Genomic DNA, 11,990 nt, shown 5'->3' on the forward strand with positions numbered 1-11,990 from the left:
ACAACTCCTGAAAGATTACAGTATGATGATTTATACCTCCTTTAATTTGAAGCTAGTGAGGTTGATTAAGTGATTGAAGCAATTACTTTTGCTAAAAAAAGTACTATGCTTGAATGCTGGTAAATGTCAAAGGACACTGAGTGACGATCATAATTTTCTGATTCTAAAAATGCAACCTGGGCTTCCCTCGTGGTACAGTGGTTAAGAATCCGCCTGCCAATGCAGGGGACACGTGTTCTAGCCTTGGTCCAAGAAGATCCCACATGCCGAGGAGTAACTAAGCCCGTGCACCACTAATACTGAGCCTGTGTGCCACAACTACTGAAGCCCACGCACCTAGAGCCTGTGCTCCGCAACAAGGGAAGCCACTGCAATGAAAAGCCCATGTATCACAACGAAGAGTAGCCCCCACTCACCGCAAGTAGAGAAAGCCCTCATGCAACAACGAAGACAAAATGCAGCCAAAAATAAATAAATAAGGTTAATATAAATTATTTTTTAAAAAGACAGAACTTTAAAATAAACTAATAAATAAATAAATAAATAAATATGCAACCTAAGTAAAGGTTGCTTCAGCCTTTGCTTCAGTTAACTATCTACACTGCTCACACATCACAGTCAGACGTTCTGTCCATTAATGATGAAAAAGAGGAAGTTCAACTAAGTTCAAATGAGGAATGTAAACAGAAAGGAAGTTCAGGGTATGCATGTATGACAGAGTAGATTCAGCTAAATGACTTATATTTTCTATATCTAAAAAAGGGCAATAACATTATAAAGATTGCATAAAACTAGTAATTAAAAGTTACATTGTTTTGTGAACATGTATATAGAGAGATTTTTAAACATTTAGGGAGAAAAGTTTATCCACCAAAGAAATCTAAATGATGCTAATATTTATAGGGTCAGCTAGGAAATAATAGAATTTTTAGAGCTGGAATGTGCCCTTACTAATCAAATCTTCTCTTGAAATTTTAATTATTCATTATATCTCATTTCTCCACTGAATGAAGTTATTTTGAGTAAAACACAAATTCTAATGTGAATAAAAATACAAATTTGAAATTGAATAGAAATAAACTCCTTTAGCACAGTGACCTAAATTTTTTTAAAAATTAAGAACTCAGGAAAGCAGAATTTTAAATCACTTGCCCCAACTTTGAACTTGTTAAAATACAGACACTATACAGACCATCCCCAAATTCTGATGGATTGGCCTGTGATTTTACGACTTTACAGCGGTTCAAAAGAGATAACACATTCAGTAGAAACTGTACTTCAAATGTTGAATTTTGGTCTTTTCCCTGGGCTAGTGGTAAAAGGTACAATACTCTCATATCCATAGCTGCAACTCCCAGTCAGTCACGCAATCACAAGGGTAATGTACTTAATGTACTTAAAACCATTTAATGTACTTAAAACCATTCTGTATCCAGACAACCTCCTTTTTTTTCACTTTCAGTACAGTAGTCAATAAAGTACATGAGATATTCAACACTTTGTTATAAAATAGGCTTTGTGTTAGATGATTTTGCCCAAGTGTAGGCTAATGTAATTGTTCTGAGAATGTTTAAGGTAGGCTAGGCTACGCTATGCTGTTCAGTAGGTTAGGTGTATTAAGTGCCTTTTCGACTTAATGATATTTTCATCTTATGATAGGTTTATTGGGACATAACCCCGTCATCAGTAGAGGAAGATCTGTGCTAAAAACACCCCTTTTCTGCTGTTGCTTGTCAAATTATTGTACATGTCACCATTTACTTAACAATGTGAGAGATATCAAGCAAAACGTTTAACACTCAAATTATATTGTAGCATGCCAGGGCCACCCAAATATACTGTTTATCCCTGAGTCCTGCATCATTCAATGGAATACAACCTTCTTCAGCTATGCCTACTCCATTTTATCCTATCCTGCTGTCCCACATCCATCATGTCCTATTTCTGTCTCACCCATCATCAGAGGTGCCCTCACTTACAACTGCACTTCCTTACCCTTCACTTCTGAAATCAAGTTCTCCTACATGTTTAAGCAGTTTACATAAACTCTCTCTTCTTACCCTAATTAAAACCTGGATCTCCCCCGAGTATATGATTTTCTCTATAAAATTTCTATAATTATAAAAGCTACTGTAATCCAGGTTACCTAGGGCTGTATCCTATCCCTACATAAGGAGTCTATACACACTTGGACAGGAAACAGTAAAAGGGATTGATCTTGTGATTTCTCAAACTATAGGCATATACTCATTACCACACTCACAATGTGGGTGTTTGATGATGATGATGATGATGATGATGTTAGCTGACCAGGAAGGAAAGGAGATACTTCTCCTCTGCATGTTCTTAATACCTCCTCATCCATCTTTCCTAAACAGAATTCACATTATATCCCAAGGACAGATTAAGCTATTCTTTATGCAAAGCTATACAGAGTCCAAGAATGGGAATTTTATTAGCAAAAACAATTTGATGCAGATACCTGGGTATTGCGTACCACACATTCTCCTGGAATGCCCAATTGCATCCTGAAACAGTGACTAAATTCCTATTCCCTTTGTGTATCTTGTAAATTTCACAGCCCCCTGTCATTCATTTTCAAAGGTTTTTCTTCTCCATTAGGTGTCTGCCAGTATGCAGTGGAGATGGAGGAGTCTTGGTCTCACTGTTGGTTGGGGATATGAGGCCTTCCACTTCAGGGTGCCGCTTTCAACAAAATCTTTCGCAAATCCACCAGTGGGTTTTCCTTTTATCTCATTTGCTGAAATTTGGTCACAGGGTCTCTTTTAGGTACAATACAGCCTAAAAACCCAGTATACTGCAAAGAGGATCAGGACTCCACGTGTGGTTTAGAGCAATGATATTTTACCACATGAGAACATTTTATCGCATGAAAACATTGCCATCCTCCACAAGTGGGGGGGTTCTAGTAGCAAGGAAGAAGGTAGAAATAGATACTCCATAAACCACTATGTTTCCTAGTCAGTGACTACAAATTACTCATTGTGAAAAAACTTAACGTTAAAACTCATAGAAAAGAAGAAAAAATAGAAAGTTATATATTGTTCTTTATGGATGAATACCAGTGTTCTCACATTTTATTTCTTCAGTGTATTATGTAATACTTTCATGAAATTTATGAAACGTGGTAAAATTTTTCTAACAAGATGAAACCCTAAGGAACAGTGATAGAGTAGAAAGTTCTTATTAAACAAATGTTCATCAATTTCATCAAAGAAATTGCCAAGCCTTTGGTGACTATCTACCAAGGCCATCTATTCCATATTTGGAATATGAACAGCAGTTATTTCTTATACTTAACCAAGTGAAAACATGGTAATGGATATATAGCTCTGCATAAAATACAATGTATATATATTCTGTTGGAAGGTAGGAGGACCTCTTAGTAACAGTGATGAGATTGAATTATAAGCACTGTAAAAAATAACTCTCATTTTTTTACTCTGAAAGAATAAGAAGGGGAGGGCTTCCCTGGTGGCGCAGTGGTTGAGAGTCCGCCTGCCAATGCAGGGGACACGGGTTCGTGCTCTGGTCCGGGAAGATCCCACATGCCGCGGAGCAGCTGGGCCCGTGAGCCATAGCTGCTGAGCCTGCGCGTCCGGAGCCTGTGCTCCGCAACGGGAGAGGCCACAACAGTGAGAGGCCCGCGTACCGCAAAAAAAAAAAAAAAAAAAAAAAGAATAAGAAGGGGGAAAAAATGTGCTATTGTAAGATTAAGGTGAGTCTCACAAATGGCAGAAAGGCACTGACATTGATTTTTGATAAGGAATCAAGAGACCACAGAAATACCACCTCTCCCACATTCACCAGGAAATCTCAGTATGACAGCCACCAGATGAAGCAAGTATACTAAGAAATAGGAAATAGGATGTTATGCTCTCTTCACCACATCTTCAAAAAGTCATTCCATAGGAAAAAAAAAATCATTATATAAAGTTACAGGAATCACATGGAAAAACAAATTAAATGAGAAACCTCATATTTTACAATCTCATCATTATGTTTATTTAGTTAAATCCCTTTAACTCTCAGTTAACTCCATGATTTGATATATTCCATTTCTTTGGGAGCTATTACAGCTAATGGAAAGATAATTTTCTAGTACTAAACAATTGTACTAGAAAACAGCAAATGAATAAGTTTTTATCACTATTTATAGAGTTTTTTAATATGCTAAAAATCTTTGAAAACAATAAAGGCTTCTCTGCCTAGTATTATTATTGCTGGGAGCAATTAGGTAAAGCATGGGAGGCCATATTCTCTTTTTAAAGTCTCTACACAGCTCTAAAGGTGAAAAGCATGTTCACAGAGAAACTACATAAAGTTTTTTAAGGTAAGATCTTTCATTCACTTAGAGCCTTAAGTATATGGGTGATAGTAATGTATCTCACCACTCTGAATTAATCTAATCTAATCAACATATAATGACTAAAGTTGGCCATATGTTAATTAATTAAACTAAGCAACAATTTACAAATGGATGACTGAGGAATTCACCGAACAACAATGTTCTAATCAAGAGATGAGTCCTACTACCAAATTTGAGTTGAAAATAGACAATATTATTAACATAATTTTAAAGTTATGAATAAAGGAATTTCTCAAAATAGAAAAGAAAATTTTTGAAGACTTGGGTAAGAGACATTGGGCCTGACCGAGAGTTACCCCACACTCCTTAGTAGAATCTGTCCTTCAGACACAACATTAGGGGCATATATCAGCAAGACCTTGTCTACAGGAGAGAGGAGTACTCAAAGTTCTCTTGTCCAGGATAAATCACTTATTCTGACTATATACTCACTCAGAAAAATTCCAATTTTATTATTTGCCTTGAGGTGCCAATCGGTAGAGAACATTATAGCCTACAAACATCATAGCTAGTCTATATGGAAATAACATTTATCTTTTAAAAACAAACAAAAAATGGCATTCCTGTCTATGCCTTAGACTCCTGTGAATTTGGTGTAGTTTAGATAACTGACAATATGTATGTATTCTGGTCCTACGAACCAGAACATGGTGACCCTATCAGAAAACTTCCAGAGGGCTGGCTGCCTTGTGCTGGCTGTACACCTCTTCCCTGCTCTTTCAAGCCCATTATCCTACACTGTCCTCTGACTATGAAAATTGTGTCACTAATCTACTCTTAATGAAAGGTATCTAGTAATAGCTCCAGAATTTGAGGTAGATTCTGCTGAATCACTGATACATAGCTTTTACCAATAGAATATAAGTGAAACTCAATTTTGGGAGTAAAGATTAAATCTATGATTCTTCTACAGGAGAACCAAATCTATGGTTCTTCTACAGGAGAACGAATCTCTAGCTTTCTTAGTACCTACTGCCAACTCATTGGGTTACCGTCCCAGACATTATCCAGTAAGGAAGCCTCACTTGGCTGCCAGGGAAGACCTAGATTTCTGCAAAATGCTAGCAACATATCAATGAGACAATATCCCTTCTTATTCCCCCATGTATTCTTAAAATTTAATTATTGGCTTCTTCCTGTTGTTTTTCTTCTACTTTGACTATCAGCTACACTAATCATAATCATTGTTACATCGATTCATATATGTCTTAGCAGAAATTCCAATAATCTACAGCAAAACACACAGCAGTTTATGTCTGTACGATTACCTAAAAGTTTAGTTAACACTAATTAAGGCATTTGTTTTCCCTGTGCCTGGTACAGATATACAGATTCGAATACACGTCATTAAGTAACTTACAGAGACCGTTTAGTGAATGGATAAAGGGAAGGGTTTCTGATGTTCCTGAAACTTAACTCACATTATGGCCTGTCCATATCACAATCAAAGCAATATTTGGGATAGTGAGCCAGCTGGAGGAGAACCAGACTTGAAATATAATAAACCCAGGAGGGGAGGCCCAGGACAGGAAGCTGGAAGCAGTATGGTGTTGGCTAATGCCACACTCAATCATCTGCTAGATTAAGTTTTGGCCAGGTTAGCTAGCTGCAGAAAAAATGTGAAGCAGAAACTTGCTCATTATAGAGGAGCAAGTTGACTAAAAACAGAGTAATACTATTTTGTAATTATCACCTTTTCCCCCAGCTGCTCCACGCCCCCAGCACACACATCTAATAATGAATGGATATGTGGTATGAAAGTCTTTGGTCACAAGACAGAGTCCAGGAAATGTGGCCCAGGAAAGAGTTCTAAAAGCAGATGCTTTGAAAATCTTCACTTTGCTTCTAAGGTGTATCGATGATGTCTTCCCCAAAGGACAAATTAAGATTCTCCTCCCAAATCCAAGAATCCTACTAGTTTACCAGAGATATTCTCTTTTTTCAGACAAAAAGAAATGTTTTAAAGTAATTACAGCTAAGAGGGGGAAAAAGTTCCAAGTTCTTCTATTCTGTCTCTGCAAATGTCTGTTTGCATTTATATTTTGTCTTCTAAAACTCTTGAAAATGCATGGTAAAATAAACAACCAGGTATAAAACATTTTAAAATCAATACAATAAAAGCTGGTTGAGAGATGCTGCCCTCCTATACCTCTAAAACACAGTAGGATATCTACCTTGTTATATATTAAATCAAATATGTCACTGCATTTACAAGAGGAGAAAATGTATATTTCCTAGAGACAGAAGGATTTAGACTGGACATTTGTATTCATAGGGCACCATTGAAGAAGCATTGGGCTTTTTTTGGGAAAATGACTTACTTAAAGTAAGAGTCAGAAATTGGTGCTGTCTAAGGTTGCACACAGCCAGCTCTCTGTCCCTAAATTTCTGGAATTACATCTCTGCTTCCTCTGTCTTCTCATTCTGTAATTGGCCCTATAATTTAGTTTTGACCTGTTCCCTGCCTAGTACTCCATGCCTACTCTAGTAGGCTTCCACCATCTAAGGAACAAAGCCCTGTCCTGAACCCTACCCAGGGGGACCTCTGCCTACAGACAGGTCAGTTGTGCAATGATGACCACTGTCTCCTTGGCTCACAATATTCCCTGTTTTCTGATTTACTCACTACTGATGTAACTAGAAAATGATCTTTTTCTGCATTGCAAATTAGACTGCAACATTCCTCAAAAATTGAGCCCCCCAATTTATCACCCATTTCCCATCAGCATCTATATTGAGTTACTTCCTCTGTGTCAGTTCTACACCACAGAGCAGGTTTTGTGGTACCACCTAAACCTGTGCGGGCAGGTTTTTGGCTGTGTCCTGCTCTAGAAAGACAGTCAGTACTTGGCATGAATCAACCCAGAATGTGATATTGTGGTAGGCAGGATTCTAAAGATGCACCAACCCCCCAACAAGATTCTCATTTCCTGAATATTCAATCATTTATCTAGGCACTGTTAGCATATGTAAAAAAGCTTATTAATCAGTTGACCTTCAAGCAAGAAGATTATCCTGGTTTATCAGGGTGGACTCCATATAACCCTATGAAGGAAAAGGTTAAAGGGTAAGTTTGAAAAATACATTAGAAGAGGAAGAAGAAAGATACAGCAGAAAGAGGAAGTCAGAGAAATTCTAAGCAGGAGAAGGGTTCAACTGCACATTGTTCCTGGCTCAGATGTAGGGCCCATGTGCAAGGACTGAGAAGAGTCTCTAGGAGCTATAGGCAAACCCCAGCTGACAGCTGGCAAGAGAGCGGAGACCTCGGATCTATAACCACAGGAACTGGAGTCTGCCAACAACCTAAAAGATCTTAGAAGTGGATTCTTTCCCAGAAGTTCCAGATAAGATCCCAGATCACTGACATCTTGATTTCAGTTTTGTGAGACAAGACACAGAGCAAAGAAACCAATTAAGCCATCTGTAGAACTGTGAGACCATAAATTTGTATTATTTTAATCCATTGACTTTATGGTAATTTGTTTTGACAGCAATAGGAAACTACTTACAGATGTTCAATTCACTCATATAATTTATTTTGTGAAAAAGAAAAACAATTCTTAGGAAAAAGACACCTCTGGTTAAGGTTAACATCAATATTCTTTTTTATACACACAGTTGTGAGCTTATATTTCTTATAGTTCTCCCACGACTTTACTTGTAGAAGCGTTTTGTCACCAAACATGTCTTCATTCATTAGACATTTATTGAGTGTCTCCTCTGTCCAAAGGTCTTTGGCAGATATAAAGAATCCCTGCCTACGGTCTCATCCTTGTATGGAAGATGGGCTGACCCCTACAGGACAAAGCCTAACCAGCTCAACACAGCATACAGTGTTCAATCGTCTACCTTCTACCTATAATTCTCTCCTTCCCCTTATGATCCAGCCAGACATGACACCAGCCTTTTTCTAAACCTCTGATTTCTTTTCATTCCTTTGAAACTTGGAATTTACAGTTCCATTACCTCAGGGTGGCTTTTCCCTCTGTCTGGAAGACTCCTCCCCCAGATAGCCAGATGTCTCTCTCACTCACCTTCTTCAAGTCTTTGCCGCATCTTATTATTTAAAATACCCCTATCCTGACCACTCTATTGAACATTGCAAACTACCATCACCTCCACAATCTGAATTGGCCTTATCCCTGCACAATTTCTATTCCATAACACTTAGCAACCTCCAACGTACTATATTATTCATTTGTTATATTCATTGGGTGTTATCTCTCTCTCTTTCCCTAATAAAATATAATGTCCACAAGAAAGTGACTTTTTAGCTGTCATGTTCACTGAGTTATCCCTAGCACCCAGAACACTGCCTCACTCACGATAAACAGACCCTTTATAAATAGTGATAGATCATTGAATGAATCTTTTCTTTTTTTTTTCCAGTAGTTACATAGGAAATTTATTATCCCCAAGAAGTGGTAAAAACTGAACATACAAACAGATTTTTTTTCCTTTGTGTACGCATTTAGTTTTATCGTAACAAAGCAACCTGTACACTTCTAACGCTTAAAGTGAGCATCATGTTTCCTTTCCAGCGAAACAAAAAGAAAAAATTTTAAATAAACAGGAATAAAATTACAACAGAGAATGTCAATTGCAAATAAGATCCTACAGGTTCTGCTGCTTCTCCCATCGAATGGCAGGGCTCAAGTCATCATTAGGAGAGAATTTTATTTTAAAATTGTCATCTGAAACTGCAAGGATGTCCATTAAACATCACAATTAAATATGCCAAAGGAGAAGCCATGTTGTCAAGATGCCCACTTAACCCACCCAAACATCTCAGACCCAACCTTTACTGACCTTCTATAACCCCATTTTTTAAAGTTTTTTCTTTCTTTTTTTAAACAAGAGAAAGTAGACAGATACATGCTGGTAAATGCTAACTGTCCATATTCACATAGAGACACAGTGTAATCTCTGAGCCCAAAATACAGAGAAAGGAGGAAAAAGCTAGAATTCTATGCACTACTACACAGGGGCCTAGCACCCTCCAGCTTCCAGCAGACCTAAGGGAGCAGAAGGGTCTTCTGTTTTCCCACAGAGCATGGTGGTGTTGATTCCACAAAGTTTTTGTTGAGACAGGAAGGGGTAAAAAAGAATTTGGAACAGAAAAGGATAGAGATTCTTTTCCCACTGAATTCTGCTCAAGGTATTTCCCCCCAAAATAAGTTGTGAGCCATGGTATAAAAGAGAAAAGAGACCTCAAAAACAGGGTGACTGAGCACAAGAGGAGGAGAAAAAAAAAAAAAAAAAAGACTGTAACTTGCTCCCAGGGACGGGAGAAAATTTAAAAAAGAAGGTCAGAATCCATCAGTGTTCCATGAGTCATCTTCTCCTTCATCTTCCTCTCCTCCCTCCCCCTCATCATCATCTTCATCTTCTTCACCTTCATCCACATCCCCTTCTTTATCAATATCTTCCAATCCTTCTTCCTTTTCATTGTCATCTTCTTCTTTCCCTTCCTCATCATCCACGTCTGGAACCAGTAGTACTGTAATGGATTTGGCCACATAGCATCTTTGATGACCTCTCGTAACTCATCTGCACCTGCATCAGGATGCTCAGTAAGCCAGGTGAAGAAGCTTTCTGGTTCCTCATGCTGTCTCTTCCTGCTGGCTTTATTCTGCGTTTTGTCAGATCCTTTCTGGATTTCCATTTGATTTCAGTGGACTTCGAAGATGGATCACCACTCTCATTCAGATGAAATTCTTTGGAGAGAACTTTATCTTTGACGTGAGGGTTTTCATCAAAATAAAAATCTATTCTGTAACCTGATTTAATATCTTCAAACTCTGTCACTTCGACTCTTGTCAAATAATGCAGCGCCTCTTCATTCTCCTCCCCAAGCAGTGCAGACACTTGTGGATGGTTAACAAATGTTGTTACCCCAAAATCTGGGCTTTGGGCGATCAATTCTGACCTCTTCTGAAAAAATGGTTGGCGGAGTTTGTTATATTTCTGTTCTACTTTCAAAATCTCACTAGCTTGTTCGTTAAGTCTGTCTGTTTCATTTTGTACTTCATCAATATGTTCAATTGCTTCTTGCTGTTCTTTTTCTTCCTTCGGCAACTTCAGAGAAGCAGACGTTTCCCCTGGCCTGGAGGCAGGAGCCAGTCTCGGTTTCTTCAGTTTCTTTGCTTGGGGTGGAAGTGAAGACTGGTTTTGGGGGCCAAAACCAGTCTGGGAGAAAAGCCAAAAATCCACCCAAGGGAAGAGGCTTGTACCAGGAGCTCTGAGAACTAAGGCTGCCCCAGGTGACAGAGGTTTAATTATCACAAACAGATTTGAGAAGTAAAGCATTTGCATCACCAGCCTTGCTTTGATATGTCTACTGTAGTCTTGAAATTTTCCTGAGAAGGCAATTCTATGATCGATCTTTCTGGTTATTTCTCATTTTAAATCCTGATAGAGAAAAGCTGATCCACCTCTGACTTCCTTGCCCTTGCACGGTTCCATCAGAACCAATGCTTTTAAAAATCGAGGTCATCTGCCAGGTTTTGAGCTGTCTCCGACTCCTTTCCCACCCTTCTAAACTCTGTGATGCTGGAGCGGAGACTCTCACCGCATCTCTGCTTTGCCACCTGGCGCCTGTACAGACTCTGCCAATAGGAGGTTCCAGAGGGGAAGGGGAATGCTGAAAACCAAGAGCACATATTTTCAATAGTTATTTGTAGGGTGCACTTTGGGAGAGCCCGGTTGATGTCCACGAAAAGTGGAGAACTGACAGGTCCACAGGTCACCTTGCTAAGATCAGGAAGTGATCAGGGACTAGGACTTCACAATAGTCAAGTGTCTGGTATGCCCAACATTCTTCTAGGACTGATCCGGAAGTAAGGGAAGCATTTTTAGATAGGTTTTGGTGAAATAAAGGTCCACCTTACATATATAGGATGCTACCAAGAATGAATATCTTTCAAATTCTTGAAAGAGAATAGGATAGTTTATGAGTCTCACTCACAGATTCCTTTTCCTGACTGTCCTTTTATGTTTCAATAAAGACATAAAAATTAATGCTTAATTAAATGCAATATTTATTACTTCTCTACTGCCACTCTTATTGGCTGTCAGTCTCCTTTTCGATAAACCTTTCAATCCATGATTGACATTTTTCCCCTTGTCTTTTTTTTAAAACTGTTTTAACCTCAGTATTCATATACCAGAAATGTAAGGATGAAAATTGTAAAGATTAGAGAAAACATTTTCTCTCTCATTACAAATACAAGTTGCTCCCTTTGAGGTTATTCTTTAACATTTTATAATTGCTGACTCATTTTTTGAAGTCCTATAAGACAAAAAGTTTGCAAACAGCTACAAGCACCTATGAAGCCACATATGTCTCCCAACACATAAACCAAAGCCACAAATTGATATTTATAAAACTTCAAAAGTTTAAGAAGGTTCTTCTGGGACATGTGACTTAAAAGTACTGACACCATGAGTGACAAGGAGCCAGTGTGCTCCCTGGTAAAGAAATTCTAGCTCATCCTGGCACTGAACACGGTGCTTGAACTCACCCACCATTTAGTAGGTTACAGCATGCCAACTTTACAGAGGAAAGGTTTACGAAGGAAAAGTTTCAGTCTCTCCTTCT

At 38.3% G+C, this 11,990-nt stretch overlaps 1 pseudogene; it reads right to left on the reverse strand.

The window, feature by feature from the left end:
- Nucleotides 1-9,538: 9,538 nt before the first annotated feature.
- LOC115864281 (protein SET-like) lies at nucleotides 9,539-10,705 on the reverse strand (annotated as a pseudogene).
- Nucleotides 10,706-11,990: the final 1,285 nt, after the last annotated feature.

This window comes from Globicephala melas, chromosome 4 (genome assembly GCF_963455315.2).
Source record: "Globicephala melas chromosome 4, mGloMel1.2, whole genome shotgun sequence".
NCBI classification, from domain to species: domain Eukaryota; kingdom Metazoa; phylum Chordata; class Mammalia; order Artiodactyla; family Delphinidae; genus Globicephala; species Globicephala melas.